We start from the raw sequence: 19991 nt of genomic DNA, 5'->3' as shown, positions 1-19991 counted from the left end.
GAGACTAGATTTTCCTTTTTCCACTCTCCACTGATCTTCAGTAACATTTTTCCAAATGAACACTTGAAGACAGTCAAGTACTTTTGTAGTTTACTTTTTATGTATGCAAGGAATTAGAATTAATGGTTGAACTCAGGGGATGAGGATTAATGGTAAGGCTGAGTAACGTGACTGTCACTGGACTTCATTGCCAATTTTAAGGAAACAGTAAGTTACTTAACAGCATGCAACTTCTGAGACTTATTTAGGCAACAATCCCCAAGAAACCAATCATTACTAGCAATTTGCTGGTTTGTTGGTTGCTGGACCATTAATGTTCTAACAAACTGACTGGTAACTGAAGTAATAGTAACAGCAAATTCTAAGGTGGGTATTTGCTCTGTTTCATGTGATACAACTTCATCTGTCCTTTTAGCTTTTTAGCAGCTAGGGACTCATTAAATAATTTCTGTTAGCGCCTTTTGATGCTATGTGGAAAAGCTGTGATTTTGGAGCTGGATCTGTAATACATATATGACTATACTTTAGACAAAATGGGTGATATTTGTTGGATTTATTCCCTGAAAATTTATTGCATCTTTTTCCAAGACACATTTAAATAGTAATAATAAAAACCTTATCTGAGTATAATATTTTAAATAAAATTATAGCTTTGTATAGAAACACATCACTGATCTGATGCAATCAGTCCTTTTAGCATTGTTTAGCACAAGGAGTTCTTCTGACACAGGTCATTCTTATGGTAGGGAGAATCGGAAAAAAGTATCTTGGAATGTTTGGGCCTTCTCATTATTCTCAGTCTTGCTCAGAATTCAAAATTTAAATCAAAACCAAATGGCGAGAGACCCAGAAGATACACTGGAAGCTGAACAGCTGCTATTTTCAAAAGTTCATTTAAAGTTCCAGGTTTATTCAATGTTGTAATTCTATTTCATTGTTTTATCTTTCAGTGGCCAGAATAAAAGACAAAGAAACAAGGCGGATAATATTATTTCTTTTAAAGCACCACAGCTGTTTTATCTCTGTGGGCTTTGCTTGCACGATCCAGAAACCATCAACAATAGCTTAGGGTGTAAATGTGCATGTGTTGACTTCTTGTTAATGGAACTGAGGTGGGCAGCTCTACTAAGGCTGATTAGAACCATCACAAAATCTGCCACGCTACAATGAAATGAAGGAAGATGGATTTAGGTCAGTATCTAATATAACCCACATACATCGTTGGCAGGAAAAAAATCAAAAGTTAAATATGTAATCTGAGTAATTTAGAATAAAAAAACCCCAGACACTGGCTTATGTCAGTCTTCAGTCTGAATCTCACCTAGTACAGAAAATTATCCTAATTTTCCAAATAAAAAGTAAATATTGCACAAGTACTTGTACCATATTGGGCACGAAATCCCCTGAAAATCAGAGGCTTTTAGTATATATTTTACGAAAACACGAATCACCCTTCGTACAGTTCACAAGCTCTTGTTTTAATATCTATTTATGCAACTGGGCAGTGTCAAAGTTGGTGGCTTTTTCCAAGGCTGGTAAAATTTGTCAGGATTAAGCTTCCTTACTGGAGAGCTGCAAGGGAGGCACAGAGATGGAAAAATGATTTTGACTATATTATGGTGCAATTGTTTGGTACAATAAACATTGCTCTGAAGTACCTCTTCAGATAAACCAACTTGTTGAAAGTACAAGGGGTGGAGAGAAGGAGGATGTTCTGTTCAGCATCCAACCTAGTGGGATAGACAGATACTTGAAGTTACCGGTAAAGCAACAAAAGTAAGCAATAGAAATTCTGATAAATAAATAATTTCTGTGAAGTGGCCATACTATTGGTGTGTTTTCCTTCTGTGCTTGTTCTTTACTTCAGTGTCAGACTGGTGCAAATCTCTCTGAGATAACCATCATTAAGGAGAGGCAGTAAAGGTAAAAAAGTTGTTCGTAGAGTAAACGTATTTATTTTGTGTTCTTTCTTAAAATGACAGCTAATTAAATATGTTTTCCTAATGTAAAATATATCCATCAAGCTGTTGACACTAGTGTTTTGTTGAACACGAGGCATACCCCAGTCTGGTACCTTTATTTACATTTCCCTACAAAACACCTGCCAGATTTAACATCAAACCACTGCATGGCATAATGAGATATTTAAGTCTGCAGAAATGAATGACTGGCTTCTGTTTCCTCTTGCCACAAAAACAGAACACTAATGTAAGATAGTAAACCAGAAAAACAGTTTGCATAGGACAAAACTAATGCTTTATCTGTATTATGTTTATCAAAACTACATTATCTGCACACCTTCTAGAAGTTAGGAAGAATAAACACTTCTGGGTATGTATAGGTAAGGACATCGGAACAAATGAATTGCGACCTTCAAGTACTCAAAATTAATTGTTATTTGGTATATTAATATCAAATTATCATCTAGAATCAATGTTTTTCACAAGTAGGCATAATTCAGGCAGAATGACAGAGGAATTACATGTTTCACTGATGTGAAACACAAGTGGTCTGGTGCGAATTTTATTGAAACAGGAACTAAAGGTCAACTGCTCAGAGATGAATTATGAGCTGTGTTGGGGTTCTGACCCCTGCTCACTGTTGGGTACCTCTGCAGCCATACAGAAGAACAGCTGCGCTTGAATCCTTCTCTCTGTTAACCAGGAAAATTGTCCAAATATTTAGTTTTCTAAAAAAACCCCACACTGTGCCCTCAGAATGCAAGATTTCTGTTTGGTCCACATTCCTGTCCTGTCCCCAGACACAGCATGCCGGTGTTGTTTCTTTCCTGGCACAGGGTGTAATGCCAGCCCACCCAGGCACCCCAGCAGCTCCAGTATTTCTCTTAATTTGTAAGACACTGAGCTTGCTCTAGATGCTTTTAGGACGCTATTTAAAAAATACTTGTTTGTACTCTTCCCCTGAAATATACTTTCCATTTAGAATTTACAGATTTAAAGAAAGGAGTACCAGTGCAAGGGGGGAGGTAAGTAAGAAATACTAGCAAAGTGAGAATGACATCTTTGCATGCTGTCTTTGAAGTAGATCCAATGTAGTTATCAACACCTTACTTGTAGAAGTTGCTCTTGGTAGTAAACTGCTGGTTTGGAAGAGTGTGATGACTTGGAGTCCAGCTGGTTTGTACTATTGGCAGCTCAGGCAATAATTTGTTGCCTTATGAAATGAATACACATATTATTGAAAGGATGGAACTCCTCAACTGCATCTAAACCAACATTACTGAAGTCTGACACTGTTTGCTCTTTTTACTTCTCATTAGTGGCTGTATCACAACTGTATCAATTTTATAGATGCTGAAATTCATGCAAAAAAGGAATTTGGGTATTTGCACCAACAACAATACCACAGGAGACATTCCCATATTGTTTTGCAAATAAGCCAGTGTCCTCACCTGCTTTGACATATTCATCCACAATACTGCTCTGCACAGCAGTGTGCTTCTGAGCAGTGTTAGTAAGTATGGAAGCCTGACACTTTTGGTTAGTGATGAAAGCTGTTTTTTCATAGAATCATAGAATAGTTAGGGTTGGAAAGGACCTCAAGATCATCTAGTTCCAACCCCCCTGCCATGGGCAGGGACACCTCACACTAAACCATCCCACACAAGGCTTCCTCCAACCTGGGCTTGAACACTGCTGGAGATGGAGCATTCACAACCTCCCTGGACAACCCATTCCAGTGCCTCACCACCCTAACAGGAAAGAATTTCTTCCTTATATCCAATCTAAACTTCCCCTCCTTAAGTTTGAACCCGTTACCCTTGTCCTATCACTACAGTCCCTAATGACTACTCCCTCCCCAACATCCTTATAGCCCCCTTCAGATACTGGAAGGCTGCTATGAGGTCCCCACGCAGCCTTCTCTTCTCCAGGCTGAACAGCCCCAACTTTCTCAGCCTATCTTCATATGGGGGGGTGTTTCAGTCCCCTGATCATCCTCGTGGCCCTCCTCTGGACTTGTTCCAACAGTTTCATGTTCTTTTTATGTTGAGGACACCAAAACTATGCACAATACTCCAAGTCAGGTGTCATGAGAGCAGAGTAGAGGGGCAGGATCACCTCCTTTGACCTGCTGGTCATGCTCCTTCTGATGCAGCCCAGGATACGGTTGGCTTTCTAGGCTGTGAGTGCACACTGAAGCCAGCTCATGTTCATTTTCTCATCAACCAACATCCTCAAGACCTTCTCCGCAGGGCTGCTCTGAATCTCTTTTTTGCCCAACCTGTAGCTGTGCCTGGGACTGCTCCAACCCAGGTGTAGGACCTTGCATTTGGCATGGTTTTCAGGGACACTCATTTAAGTAAGAGGAGGTGAAGAACAGTGAATTGGGCTTGTCTAAGCTGATGAGAGAGGGAAAGAAGCCATGTTTGGATGTTGTAATCCTGGCCAAAGAATGACTTCGGGAGACAACAGCAGAAGTGTTTGAAACTCTGAACGTACCCCTTTTTTGGTTTTGTTTGGTAAGCTTCATTCCTTGAGAGTCTTAACTGAAAAATACATATAAGACATTAGTAGTTACCTTCAGAGTTTCATGTTTAATTTATCATTAAAAGGGTCAAAGCAAAATCAACCAATGTCTGAAATGAATGCATGGAATGGTTTTTTTTGCCTCTAGTTTGTGCCTTGGTGTACAGCAGTGCATCGCACAGTTTTCTTTCATGGCTAACACAAGTGATAACTAGTCAGTGTTTTCTCTGGTGAATGAGACATTTTATAAACTATACACTTAAAAACTCTAAATAAGAAAAAAAGCAGGTGCAGATCCAAGGATGCCCTAAGAAGGAAAGAAAGAACAGCATCTTTTAGGACATGGGCAATGATGTGCTAGTTGCAAATCACTCTTTCTGGTGGTTATTGAGTAGAGAATACCAAGTCCCTGTCAGTTATGTCTGTGTATGACCCCGCCACACACCTTTTTTCTTTCTTTTCCTTCATTAAGCATATCCTTAAAGAGAAGTGTCTTATAGGATGAGCTGATGGGCACTTACTTGAGTAGCCAAAGACATTAAACACTTCCATCACTCTTGGCAATTTTTAAGAGATTTACAGCAGGTCAGGCACTCTGACAGTCTGTCTGAAGAGTCCTTCTCCAGGTGTGTCTTTGCTCTCTGAAATTATATTAGGTAATTTGACAGGGAGCTGTAACATTTAATTATTCAAACCTAGATGTAGACGCAGAGAAACAAAAATGAGGGGTTTCGATCTCATAAAATTGTTTGAAGGTGATTAGTCCAATTATGTGTATAAGGAATGTAACAAAGCCAGACAAAAAATTAAAAATACAAGTCCATTTAGATTTTTAGAACTTGTGTGTTTGGAGTTTCTGTCACTGGAAGAGTTTTACTGTTAGGTGAATTCCTGAGCTCTAGGAATAGCTCCAATTCTCCCACATTGCTATCAATTAAATTCACTCTTGCTTGAAGCTCATGAATTTTGCATAATTATTTTTAAATGTTTTGAAGCTACATTTACGTTTTGAGTAGCAACACCAGTATATCAGAATAAAGTGAATGCTGTGTGTAGAGAAACTGAGATTTTTTTTTTTTTTTTTTAACATTCTGTAACTTTTTAGGGAAAAAAGGTGTTAAGAATTGGTGTATAGGTGCATAGCTTGTACCTTGGCAAGTGTGTTCACTGGGTAAATCCATGCTGCAGTTTACAGGGAAAGATCCGTGTAGGCATGTCCTCTATCCTTCCCAAAAGACATGTGGCCAGAATTAGTATTGAAGGGGATGGTTAAGTCCATGGTGAAAGGCTGTGTGTCCTCCATGTGTGTTTCTAGAAGAAGAAGGATGCTGAGAGGCAGAAGGGACAAGGAATGACTCTCTTGGGGTGCTGTTTTCTTGCTAAACAGCACATTAGCGATAACAGCAGAATGACTGTTTCACCAACATTTCCCTGCATGATAGAAATGCACTTCTGAATTTCAAAACACTTATTTATGGCTGCTTAATGCACCCAAGGGCAAAAGGGTCAAGTAGTTTCTGTGCTCTTGATGTCTCAGTTAAGGAGTCAAAGGATCCTTCTCCACTCTCTATTCTTACTTTCCTTATTGATGGTTGTGTGCCTAGTGTTTCTGAAGTCCTGATGTGTATCAATTGCATCGCATTCTAAATATTTCTTAGCTGTCCTGTAAAATACTATGAAAATAGTTATTTTCAAGATAGGTCATCATTCAAGCCTTTGAGCTGGAATACTCAAAAGCAGGAGAAAAAAAAACTCCAAAAGATTAGAGTTCTTTGAGATGCAGATTTATCATCAAGTATAGGCCAAGTCTTCATTTACCATTCAAATCATACCTGGCTCCATCTCCAAGCAAGAGTTCAGGCTACACATTGTGTGCTGGTTACATCATGTTGGCACTGCAAGCTTACCATTGCGCTGCTGTAAGCTTCTAAGTATGATTACCTTGGTTTAGACAATGCCAGTGTATGCAGACTATCAGATATGTGAAAACTACAAAGCACCTGATACCTTGGGTAATAAAAATGCCCAGATGTTGGTGAAAATTCTGGTATTTCTCAATTTTAATCTTGACATGGTCTAGAGTGAGGCATCCCTGCCCATGGCAGGAAGGTTGGAACTCAATGATCTTAAGGTCCTTTCCAATCCAAACCTTTCTATGAATATTACTTGAAGTAATTCCACCCCAGTAATGGTATCCATTACTACAATATGCTGGAGCCTGAGATTATACCAAGAGGACTGCAGTGGGACCTGTACATCAGCCTCTCAAGAATTGCTCCTGCTTCTTGTTTAAAAATTTCAGTCATTTTCTTAAAAAAACAAATTAGCAAAAGCAATTTTTCTGATGCCCACAAAGTTTGTGGGCCCTGTCCCATGGGGAGTTTAGACTGTTATACAGGAAGAATAAAATGACCTTGAGGAGTACAGTAATAGTAGCTGAATGAAATTCAATAGGACAAAGTGCAAGTTCATGCACAAAAACAATACATTTCTGTTTAAGCTAGGAGCTCATTAATTGGAAATGACAGGGGAGGAGAAAGTCACAGGATGACTGCAAGCCACCAATGCAACACATCAGTGAAAAGGGCAAATGCAATCTCAAGCTGTGCTGGATGAAGTATTTGCATTAGCAAAAGAAATAACAAATACATGAACTAGGTCCTGCAGAAACTATAATGTAGAATATTTTTAATAGTGCTTTTTGCCTGCTTTTAATTACGGTGAGTTTAAACCGGAACAGGTGGAAAGAAAAATAACTGAGAAGTTCAGGATAAAGGGAAATCTTTCATAAGAGGAGAGACTAACAGGCTTTGTGTTTAGTCCAACCAGATAAAATTATCAGAAGATGAGCAGTAAGTTAAAGCATGATATAAATATATTTAAGACGGAAGTAAATGCGTCTGGCTTTAAAAGTGTGATATTCTGGAGCTAGTTTTAATTGTGGTCAAAACCACTACACAGCCTTTGAGCTGGACAAATCTCTTCTTCTTAAAGGGGAAAAATTAACCTGCCTGCCAGTGACAGAAGGGAGCTAACCTCAAGTGCAGTCATTTCCAGTTCTTCTAATTTAAAAGAAAAGGCCAGTATTGAAATCAGTTCTATCATTCAGATGCTGCTAAGTTCATGTGCGGTTCAATCTTTATTAGATTGTAATGAAGATGGAAGAAATGAGCATAAATCATAAACTGCTAGTATAGCATTGTCAGACTGGAAAGAGTTGCAGTGTTGTAATGGCATTGATAATGCAGCTTATGCTCACTGACATATTTTCTTTTATTCTGCCTGTAAAGACATATCCTATAAATATCTTCCTGGATATTTTTCAGCTAAATTAGTGGGTGCCAATCTGATTTTTCCCAAATGCCATGTCTTGGGTGCAAGTGGGTCCCATGCTAACCACAAATAGAGCAAATACAGGCTTGAGCAGTCATGTAAACAGTTCTTACAGAGAATTTGCCTTAATGTATTAATAATCTCCCATAAATTTGCCATTTTTCCCATCCTGCTTATTTTAAGCTTTTAGCTTTTTAGCTGTTGGGTGGTTTTGGTGTTTGGGGTTTGGGTTTTTTTGTTTGGTTGGTTGGGGTTTTTTCCCCTTCTAATGAACTGACACTAATTTCTTGCTTCTCCTGGTGTCAGCCACTTCCCCCCTGCTGAGCTGAACAGGTACTTTGGAAAACAGTATCTCTTTTCTGGAGTGTGAAATTAGTGGGCATGAATCAGGAGTAACTGCTTTGTCTGACCAGTCCAGTCAGTATTGCTGGGAAGAAAAATGAAAGACTGAAAACTGAGTGACAAATGTAAAGGAGAAATTAGAATAGATAAAAAGTGCAGAGGAAAAAAGGGTAACTAGGAAAAACAGGGAGAGGAAAATATTGGTAAAAGCAAAAGCAACTTGGCAAATTACCCATTTTAAATACTCATTTAGGCTGAAAAGAACTGCTACAGAGTAAAGGCACATACATTTTAATTTTTACTGCAAAGTTTGTAGTAGAGCTAAATATTATACAGCCAGAACTGTGTGCTTACCCCGTCCTGAGAAATATCCAGTGCTCTCACTACACTGAAGGGAATTTTGAGATCCCATACTCCCATGTTTAAGGCTATCTTTATACCCAGCCTTAAGATCTTTCAGCCTGCAGCCTGGTCTCCACAGGCTGTTTTGCCACCTCTCAGATATTTGATCTTACTGTAGCTATTTACATTTTTTCCACATCCAAGGGTGTTCTGGGTTGGGTGCAGTCATCTTCCCAGGTTAGGAAAACCCTTCCACAGCTCATAGAGCTTCTTACAGGAGTGTTGTACTGCTTAGAGTGAGAAAATTTGCATGCAAGTGCTGATGGATTAGCAAGCCCCAAAAAACAAATCTGATTTCCCTTAGCTCTTCTTGAGTTCTACTATAATATTATCTCGTTCCTTTCCAAGGTTTCACTTTGGGATACACATCAATGAAAGCTCAGTAACCTTTGGAGAACCCCTTTTATTCTTTCACTCATAGAATACTTGTGGTAGAGAGAATCTCTCTGATCCCCCTGCCTGCATACATCCAGGAGATAGCAGTAGAAATTCTACAATGAAATGGGTTGTGAAATTCTACAATGCCTGAGGGTACTGGAGTAGCTCTGAGAATAGATAATAAGTGAAGTTCCTCAAATACTGTCAAACGGTAATTGTGGGTTTAAATTGCAGTTTTATTGTCACAGAGTAGTATAGCTGGGAGGAATTCTTAGAGCCGCCATGCTTGCGTACAGAATTATTCCTCCCCCAACTTGAGTTTTTAATGAACTATATTTTCTTCACCTCCAGTATCAAGACTTGTTTATTTTTTGGCTTTGCTGCTGCATTATTGGTTATACCTAGTTAATGGACAGCATTTAGGCAGGCAATAGTGACAAGCAAAGGTGTTTCTTCAGTGTGAGATTGAAGGTGACAATGAAGTGATTTTTCACAAGAAACAGTCTTATTCCAGAATGATGCCCCATTCTGACTTTTTCTTTTTTTTTTTCTTTGTTCTTATGCGAACTACACACATGTTCTTGTGAAAATGAACATCAGAGCAGGAATAGTTTTCAATGCGTACTTTCTAAACCAGTCAATTTCAGTGGTAAGAAGATAATTCTTGCTTTAGTGGGAAGTAACCTTGTTCATCTTCCTCAGATAATAAATCTGTGTATCTGCAGCCCAATCAAAGGCTGATAAGGAACCCAAAAGAGATCACAAAGAAACCCCCAACGAACCACCCTTAAGTGTGTTCTTAAAATATAACTGTTGCCAACATAGACTTAATTTTTTTTGGCAGCTTGAATACTTAAGAAGTAGCAGCAAGAAAGGGGAACCCTGTGTTTTGAGAGAAATGTTCTAGGATAATAATTTACAACTTCAAATTCTGCTACTCTTCCTTGAAGCTTGAAAATTCTACTTTTTTCATAGCATAACATAGAGAATAACTGTATGATGTAGAAAAACTAAGCACTGTAACGGATTGATTGGGAGATACATACTTCTAGCATGCTCACCTTCAGAGAAATGCATGATTATAGAAGGCTGAAGGAATAGAAATGACTCTTCATATCTACCACCTCTTTTCACACTGTTCAAAATCTCTGCCTGTGCCTCATAAAAGAGTTTCAGTTCTTCTCTATTAAGAATCTATAGCTGGAATCACACAGCTGACAAACTTTCACATAAATATCTCTCACAGAGCTTGAATTGATTTAGGATAGTATCTTACTTCAGAGAGACATGGGTCTTAGCCTGTGCTCTTAGAAGTAGCCATTTTTGATGCAGGTGCGAAGAAAACATACTTGTGTTGAAATGTGGCAGTTTTATAAGCCACAATGATGGTGAACATGGAGAAAATTGAAGTCCAAAGGCAAGGTTCAGCATAATCGTTGATGGTGTCCCCAGGTGTAAAGCTGTGCCAGGCTGGTTTTTATACTAGCGTCACAGACAGACTTACTGGTGCTTGAATAGCATCCTGTTGGGAGACATCGCTCACAGTCAGATTATCAACTATTGGAAAACACCCATACTGGGTTCACACCTGACTCCGTGAGCTGCTGATGCCAAACAGACATGCTACAGATCTGCAGGAAAAGAGAAAGCAAGAGGTTGCCAGAATTGCAACTAATGACAATTGCTTTATAATTACTTTTAACCTTTTTAGAGACATTAAAAACACATTCAGTAGAGCCAGTTTCTTGTCTTGTTACTGTATGTTAACTTGTCAATGGTAACACCATGCAGAGTGGAGACATGCAGAAAGAGAGTGATTCCATCATGACAACACTCATGGTGTTTCTTGGGCTTTTCAAAGAGAGCTTTCCTTGACCCTCTTGAAGCTCATAATTTATTACCGAATGTATCTAAGTGACGAAAAGTGAGCTCTGTTCAGCAACCTGTACATCAGGCTATTTATTTGTAACTCAGAGTGCTGCCCATTGTTGCTCTACCTGATTTGGGTGCTCTCCACGTAGCCCCGAAGTTACCGATGGCAGTTTGCCTCACACTCTCAGAACAAATCAAGGGCTCTGGGGCTGCCCCCAAGCAGGAAGTTTCTGCCAGTTGCAGAAGCTGCTGTTGTACTGTTTGCTGTTGAACCCCTTGGCTTACTACTCTCCTTTGCTGCAGCAAGTGTTTCTGGTATGCCAGCATGTGTGGCATCTGGCCCTGCCAAACCAACTCATTTACCTTGGAGATAAAATGAAGCAGAACTGCACATTGGCAGTGGCAGGGAGGAGAGCAGTGGTTCTCGGCTTTATTTCTCTTTGTTTCTTATTCAGCCCTCTTCATTTGTTAACTCTAGCAACTACTCTCCATATGTGTCTGGTATTTTCACATATGTTTCTGTGTATATTTAATTGTCTACAGTAGACTCTTTCCATCTTTCCTTCCTGCTTCTTGTGTCAACTGTCTGTTTGGATTTGAAGCTACTCAGAAATAGCCATTTCTTTGTGTGCACTTCCATGCAGCATCCAGGAAGGTACAACCCTGCAGTTAAATGGAGGCTCTGCCACCTAAAAAGTATAATTACTGGTAGCACTCTGTTTTGTTTTGTTTTGTTTTGTTTTGTTTTGTTTTGTTTTTTAAATGTCACTTTCTATTCCAGGAAAAATCACAGCAAGGAACCTAGTTCTTAGCAATAACCACTTTCCTTAGCATGGCTGTGTGGATTTCCATAACCCACAGAGAAGAAATCCACCAGTAGAGAGCAGTGTAACTGTAGTATCTCTGTATCTGACATTCTAACAACACCTCAGTTCCTGCGGTCATTGTAAAATCTCATTGTTTGTGCTTCTGGGAAGAGTATTCTGCACCAAGAAGTCAAGCTTTATGAAGGTAAAAAGACAAAAATAGGAATGCTTGCTTCCTGAAGCATACCTCTTGAAGGCATGTCATGCATGAGGGCTGTTGTCCAGAGTGTTCTATGGAAGATTTACTGGTAAGAGACGTGTCTTTATAGCAATATTCTAATACTTTACAATATTGTGTTTAGCCTCAGGAACTATTAATAATTTACTGGTCTTTATCTTCATGATTTGTAATCTTACTTTTGGTGTAAAATACCACTACAATTAGTTTTTGTTAATGATGATTTTTGTAAGTAAATGATATAAAGTATGTCTTATGTTATTTTCCCACCATTGACTTTTTTTTTTTTTTGGTTTTAAACTTTAAAACAAAAATGATTTTTTTTTTTTTTTCTTAAGGCTTTATATCTTTTTAGGGCCTGTTTCTTAATACCTAGATCTTCGGTGACTGAACTGGCATTTCTAATTATACTAAGGATAGAAATAAAAAAACATGGCAAATGCCAAGTTTTCTTAGTAAGTTTGTAATTCATAGAAGCTGCTCTTTCCACAGTTAGCATCCGCTATCTTCTAAGTACATTAGTGCTAGACACCTTTCAGAGATGAGAAGATGTACTTTCCCTGAGAACTGCTGCTATGAGGTGTTTAAGATAAATGTGAATCTGTCTTCCTGTCCTTTTTCATGACAGCACAATAGGAAAGCACCAATCAGTTGGTTAATGAATCCGTGTGATAACTTCATGCCTCTTCATTTTCCCCTACTCTCTGGTCTTGGCAGTTCTAGAGATGTTAATCTCTCTACATTTATACAGGAGAGGTCTGCGTTTGAGAGATGTCTTTACATGCTCTACCTACAAAAGACTAGTGTGTCAAAAGGCACCATCATTGACCTGATCTGTGATTAATTCCAGCATGTCCATTTGCCTCTCATGGGGAGCCATCACCCTCGCCTTTCTGAATCTACCACTCAAATGTCACTTTGGGTGTGATAACAGCCTCATCATCCCCATCTCAGCTGAGCCACTCTTTGTGCATCCTCTGTGCCCATGACAGGTCAGAGCCAGGTTCTCTGGTCTCTATGGTAGTTTGTGGGAAGTATGGGATGGTGAGTCTCTGAGCTTAAACCCCTGAGCTTGGGCAACATAAACACCCTTGTTTCTAATCCTCTAGTTTTGCCTTTGCTTTGCTTTGCTTTCAGTTTTAGATATTTACTTTAAGGTAGCAACGATTTGATTCAAAGTGCCTGTACTTTAGTGTTCATCAAGTAGTCTAATTTGGCACAAAAACTTCTGTCTTGCCTATTGGTGTATTACACCTATATGGAAATACCTTATTGTTACCACACTGTCACCCAGGGTGTGACAAGAGACACAGGTTTTGTATTTGCATACGGTATAAAGTGATCCTTAGATCAAAGAATTAAGGGATTTTCTTCTTAAAGAACCGTCTCTCTCCAAGGCACTGGGTAGTCTTCTGGTCTTTACTCAAGGATTTGTCGACAATTCCTTGTAAGATCCTTGTCTGAAAAATCCACTGATACTTAACTAAGTCAATCTTCAACGACAATGCGATTTACGACAGTTGCCGCGGGGAGAAAGGCTGGACACTGATAGCAGTAGTAAGCTATTTTCTCATGTACATGTATGTCAAAAACCCAAGAGACATTAATGCTAGAATAGGTGTAAAAAAGGCTAAGATCAAAGCAAAACTAAAGATGCAAAAGGAAACCCTTTTTCAACAATATTTCAAAATTCCGGTTTTCTGTCCTATTTAATGCGTGAGATGCAGAAGTTCACATGGATTCAGAAGGTGATCAAAGAAGTTCATGAAAACCCAAATCTGCTGCAGGCTATGAAACCAAAAGGTGCTATCTCTCAGTTAATTTAATCATGAAGCTAAACCCAAGAAAAATACAAGAGAGTTATCACCAAGGGCTTTCAGTTCTTTCAAACTTTTTTCACTTTTTTGGCAAGACTTCCTGTGGACATTGCTCAGAAATGCCATTAGTGGCTTGATACAAAAAAAGAACAGTTTTACTATCTTGAAAATAAATACATGGAAAAAAAATCCTGATTTTTGTGTCTATACAAATCAATAGTTTTAAATATTCCTATAAATAAATTGAGCAGTGGTTAATAGCATTAGGCAGAATATAAGTAATGAAGGTGAAAAATCACTCTTTCATGGTTGATTTTGGTTGTCACTGGGTTTTTTTATATTTTTGGGTGTTCACTGACTATACTCCTTGATTTTCATATTAACGGATTTATTATTACAGTGAGTCAAACCCACCCGTGGTGTGTAGATATGATTAATGTGTGCTATATAGAGAAAATAATAAAGTAAAAATTAAAGTTTCTAATGATCTTGCTGATATTTTCATTTTTTACTTATGTAAATTATTATGCTTTTAATTCAAATGAATTCAGAACTTATACAGCATGAGTAATATTTTAAGCTTGTAATGCTTCACACATAAAACGAGAGCAAACCCAATTATTCTTTTCCTACCTGATACTGCCATCAATCTTCTGTGAAGAAATTGTTTCTGCAATACCGGGAGTATTTTCTCTTTTTTTTTTTTTTTTGGCTAGGCCATTGCTTAAATTCAAAGCATGTCACTGTATTATATCACAGTGCATATTTCAGTGATCAGGGTGGCATAGTTATAGCACTGTTGATCTTACTGTAGTGCTGTGAAATGAATAACTAAGGGCTGACAACTGGCAGCAGAATCGATATGTGCTCCTTTATGGTAGTGCTCATTATCACTGGACACAATAGACCAGAACTCACTGTTAGTATCGGGAGACTTTCAAATGCTGCCAAGGTCAAACCCAATACACTGCCTAGTGTTTTTGCTTCCTTGTATGGGTGAGAAAACCCAGTACAGTGCAATCATACCCATGTATGGCAGATCAATTCTCACAAGTGAACACTTGCAGGTGTGTAAAGCTAATGGAGGGAGCACTTTTAAGAGCCACTCCACGCCCAGTGTTATCCTATCTGGGTGTCCAGAAGACATTTGTGGAGAGGGAGGTTGTGCTAGCAAGGCTGAGACACTTCCCCTTCTTCCCCCTCTTTCAGAGACTGGGCATGTTGACCTTTCCATGGCTTGGCTTGCCATTCTAAGCAGGCAATCTCAAGTCTGTGTGACGTGAGGGTCCTCCCTGGATTAAATAAATGTAGGACTCCCTTTCAGTCTGGGCTGGCACATGGTTCTGCATAGCAACAGAACTGATGCTGTTCTCTTCACTCTGACCAAGTAAGAAAGGCATGTTTTGAAATGTATAAAAACACACAAAATGCATAGATTTATGAAATGTTAATATTTTGAAAGGACTTTGGAAGCATGCTACAGAGGCACTATGTTGAAAACAGGATAATTTTAGAGTAACACTTAAGCAGCTTTGAGAAAGAAAGAGTAATTTTACTTGAAAATGCATTGTAATTTTCATAGCTTGGATGATAACCAGAGCATTGACTACTACAGCAGTAAAAGCCAAGAATAGTTAAAATTATGTCAGGTTCAGCTTCTGCCAGCAAATGGTGTAGCCTAATGTGCAAACCAAAGTACTATGTCAAATAATAAATAAAATAGAACAAAACAGCTTACAATTGCAAGGAGATTATGTTCTTAATACCATAAGAATGGATAAATGTACTATTTTCTGCACTTGTACTCTTTGATACATGAATGAAAGTATATTTAAAGCAGTCCATGCATTAAAATTCCATGATAATTTATTCATAATATAAATGATAAATTCAAATGCAATTTGACTTAAAATTAATCCATTCTTCTTGGTAAACACTGCAATGCAAACGCATAACACAGATACTGTGATCTAGCTTCTGACAGTCATCTTTATCACTTTCTATTATCTATGAATTATTTCCAAGATGATTGAAGCATGACTGCATGCAGGAAGCGGGTTTTATTTTGTACAGGTCAGTGTTCCTGAAAATACTTTATCTTGGAGCAAAATGTAAAGAATACCATGAAACAAATCATGTTGCTTAAAGCTAAATGCTAGAGATACGTGGATTATATCATTGTTTTTCTTTTGCACTAGTGCTCTGCTTTGTCAAGGGATTACTGTTTTAGGCACTAGGGAGCAAGAGTTACTCTTCTGTTACCTGTATTTTCTGCTCTGACTTCTTTAAACAGCAGTTATAAAAGAACACGTGGACCAATCCTCGGGTATTCCACAGCTGTTGCTTCATTTATAGCAAATGTCCCAGGCATGCTAGCCATATTCTTGTTGCTGTTATTATTTCAGGATCATCACAGTTCTTAAAAAAAATACCTTTTCTCAGAATGGCGAAACTAAAGATAAAACAACCAAATGATGGAAGTAATGGCTCTGTATTTTTCAGCCAGGTGTTTAATGTCTTTTATTCCTGACAACACTGGGAAGTACTCACAGATGCTGCTTAAAAGCCAGCGTCATCCCTTTCAGCTTTCTGTATCCACAGCCTCAAGCTATTTAACTGGTATGTGCCTATGGCAGGTACGTACAATTGTGACTGTAGTGATGTGGTGGAAAAATGACCATTGTGAAGGAGTAATATCAAAATTTTTTGCAAGGACGATATGCTGAATATGCTTCAGCTCTTCTAAGTTGACCTGAGGGCTGACTGAAGCGTAGTAATGGCATTTTGAATAAGAAATATTGCCAATTTGGATTCCTGCAGTGCTGTGAGTGTGATGTGCTCAGTCCGTGATCCTCATTAGACTAGGCTTAAATGAATTTGATAGAGCTGTGGTGAAAATTACTGTGGGGTTTTTGAGACTTTTTCTGCCTGTGTCTCAGGAATTTGAGAAGTACCCCCGAATACCTCCTTCAAATACGTTAGATTTCAGAATTCATCTAACTTGTCTGATTCACCAGTACTCTGAGGCCCTGCATTATCTGACGGGCCCTCCCTGCTTCTGTCCTTTTCTCCTTTACCCATACTGCTGGGCCATCAGCTTAGAAATGATTTAAGTAACATCCTCTGAGAATTCTACTCACTGAATGAAACAACTGTCATCGCTGCCTAGTTTATCTTATGAGCACAAATTTCAGGGCATACTTAGTGGCCCTCTGAGCATTAAATAACGTGCAGTCAAGCGGCTTGTCAGGCCATATCATTACTGTACTTGTAACATGTTCTGCAAAGCGAGTGCTGCGCCATCACATAGCTGCTCAAGGAAACAGTTAATAGGGTCATTGCTTCATTTATCTGGAAGGGAGAGTAAAATTGATTGGTAGGGCATTGACCTATTATGGAGGTTAAAAAATAACTTGAAAAATCTGTCCATTGAAGGTGTGCTAGACCACTAGGTAATCCACAGCAACAGGTAACAGATCTGTAATCACAATGAAGTATTTCCCTAAAGGGCTATATTCCTTTAAACTGTTTTCCTGTTGTCTATGCGATGCACATCTTGACAAAATATTCAATCCAGAGTGTTGTATGGACAACCTGACATATCGCCTTCAAGCTCTCACTACTTTTGGTACATTTATGCTTGCAGTGTACAATTTGGTTTCTAGATTTTCATGCCAAATAGCAGATCTCTTTGATTCATGGCTGTCAGAAATGCACATTAGAAACTGCTTTGAGAAATCGTATTTGGAAGTGTGAGATGACAGAGTGTTGGTTATTTTTACGCATTTTATCAGTTTATACATAGTGGAAGTGATTAGGTATACTTTTGCCTTTTCTTGTCTACTTTCTTCTGCCTCCCTTTCTTCTTCCAAAGTTTTGTCAGTGGTTGTCACTCAATCAGATCCTCAGAGCTTTCACTTTGTCATTCTCGTTATTCAATGCTGTAACCTCCAACTTGTACATATTATTCTCACACATTTTTCCTAAGTTTACACCCAGAATTGCAGATGAAAAGATAGCTGTACAGAAAATTGGTTTATACTAGTGTTTGCCAACTATAATTGCATGCATGAATTAAAGAGTTTTGACTATACATCTAACTGTAAAGGAATTGCAGATGAAGTGGGCACACTTCACTTTGACTCTTAATACAGCTCATTTCACACTTCCCATTTTCATTTAACATGGAATAAACTTCATTTATTTCTTCAACGACATGCTTGTCTACTCAAACTTACTGGCATTGCTACACTTGCAAGCCTAAATCTCATTTGATTCCTACTGATACAGATTTTTGAAAACGTCTATTTCAAAATACATTAATGGTTTTAGAAAGTAGTTAAGAAATAAGTAGGATTGATATTTTAAAGTTAACTAGGACTTTCACCTATTTATCTTCCTGAGTCAGAAATACAGTGAATTAAGATGAACAAACCATTGATATAGGTACCAATACTTACTGAAATTAGATCTAGCTCTTCGAAGTCTCCCTAGACTCTAGACTCCACAGAGCAAAGACCCTCCTTACAGGTTAACTGGGTGTTTATTAACTCCTAATCAATTAGACTGAATTTCAAGTCCCTGATTCAGAGCCAATTTAAATATGCAGGCTTCCTGAGGTTAACAGACCACAGTGGAGGTCCTAGTTCAGCACGTCCTAAGTTCTTTGTGGACCACATTCCTGTCCTTCTCATGGGCTGTTTTCCATTTCTTTGTGTTGTCCAAATGACTTTGCCACCCAAATGATTGTCAGCCACCTGAAAATACTACCTTACATATGAATTAATGCTTTCATTCTAACATAATCCAAGCTAACTTAAGTAAATTTATAATTAGAGTTGTATTAAAAACTCATGGTCTCCGTCACCTACACTCTTAACACTTGTTACCAAGAAAGATGTGATGTCTTCCCAATACTGACAGAAAATCCTATTTAGACTCTGTCAAGTGAAGGCACAGATGCCAAAAGGGGCTTTGCTCTACATAAAGGTATGCTAGTGGATGTATTTTTGCACTAAATTGCCTGATTTCTAAGAACTTGAGGTAAATCTGTCACACATTTGAGAAATAACTGACAAACTATATTCAAATTCAGCTTCAATATTTTTTTCCAAAGTGTACTTCTTGATATAACTTGTACCGCTTGACCAATTCCATTTTGTCCAGACTCATTAAGTTTTCAAAAAGCTTTTTACAGGTGGCATTTGCAGAATCATTATACAGCTGAAATGTTACTAAAATAGAAGAAGCAGGGAAGTAAGCAATACCATGGAGGAATTCTGTAGATATGCACTTAAGCCATGTATCTTCCTGCATCGCCACTGGGTTTAGTAATTATTCTGTTTTAATATGAGTCTAAATTAAAAATCTCCTAGAAAGCATTGTGCTGTATTTGTATCAAAGCTTCAAAGTGTGCCTCGTTATCAAGGCTTGCTTCTGATGTTTTTTATCCTCTTTTATCTTCTCACTTTGAAACAAAGGTATTTTGAAGTATAAAACAGGTAAAATATCTTTTGTAATGGATTCATGAAAAAGAAGCTGAGAGAGGTATCTATAAGGCAGATGAAATGCAGCAGAGGAGCATCTGAAAGAATTAAATGCAAAACAATAATGGAATTGTGCCAAATTACAGGCACAAATAAACAGCTTTGCTTGGGTTACATCAGAAATCAACATCAGGGGCCATATTTAAACGTATTTTTTTTAACAGTTATACAAATTATGTTGAAACACCAGTCATTCCTTCAAGACTTTTAAACGTAGAGCCATAAACCCGGCTCTGATAAAGACCTGTACAGGCACAAAACTTCTCTGCTTCATGAAAGTCAGGAGTTTGGGACTCACAGAGCATCTTTCACTGAATAAAGTTTAATGAAATGGAAGTCTTCCATTAATTCTCATTAAGAACTATTAGCTGTCTAAAATGCTTGTATGTAAGCGTGGAAAGCAAAATCTCCTCTTTGCCATTGCATTATTCTTGTATGACACCTTTGATTAAAATCTGTTACTGCAGGTATCTCCAAGCATATGGAGATCTACATCTCTGCTGTGCACATGAGGGGTAGTCCTCAGCTTACTTCATAATTGATGACCCTTCAAACTGGAGACACGTTCATGTGCCTTTCAGTTATTCCCACCTTCACCTTTGTTTTAGCTTGCTCTTTAGGAGAAAAAAACTGGTTTACATTTTATTCTGACACTTTTGCTACCTGCTTTCCACTATATCTGAGGATAGAGCAGAACTTCCGTAACTAAATTCACCAACAACTATGAGAAGTTAGGCTGGCTTGTTCATAAATTTGGAACAGACCATTCA

At 38.3% G+C, this 19991-nt stretch overlaps 1 long non-coding RNA gene across 3 annotated transcripts; it reads right to left on the bottom strand.

The window, feature by feature from the left end:
- Positions 1 to 1457: 1457 nt before the first annotated feature.
- On the bottom strand, positions 1458 to 18203 carry LOC136019452 (uncharacterized). 3 transcript variants are annotated; one of them, XR_010614887.1, is made up of 6 exons: positions 18136 to 18177; positions 10219 to 10573; positions 5638 to 5798; positions 5009 to 5128; positions 1659 to 1730; positions 1458 to 1572 (listed from the first exon to the last, which is right to left on the bottom strand). It is a non-coding gene; the product is annotated as an uncharacterized LOC136019452 (long non-coding RNA). The 3 variants fall into 3 exon arrangements; XR_010614886.1 differs by lacking the exons at positions 1458 to 1572; positions 1659 to 1730 and adding an exon at positions 4107 to 4507; XR_010614888.1 differs by lacking the exons at positions 1458 to 1572; positions 1659 to 1730; positions 10219 to 10573 and adding an exon at positions 4107 to 4507 and having other exon boundaries at positions 18136 to 18203.
- Positions 18204 to 19991: the final 1788 nt, after the last annotated feature.

This window comes from Lathamus discolor, chromosome 9, assembly GCF_037157495.1.
Source record: "Lathamus discolor isolate bLatDis1 chromosome 9, bLatDis1.hap1, whole genome shotgun sequence".
Taxonomy (NCBI): Eukaryota; Metazoa; Chordata; class Aves; order Psittaciformes; family Psittacidae; genus Lathamus; species Lathamus discolor.
This window is presented reverse-complemented; position numbering and strand designations above follow the sequence as displayed.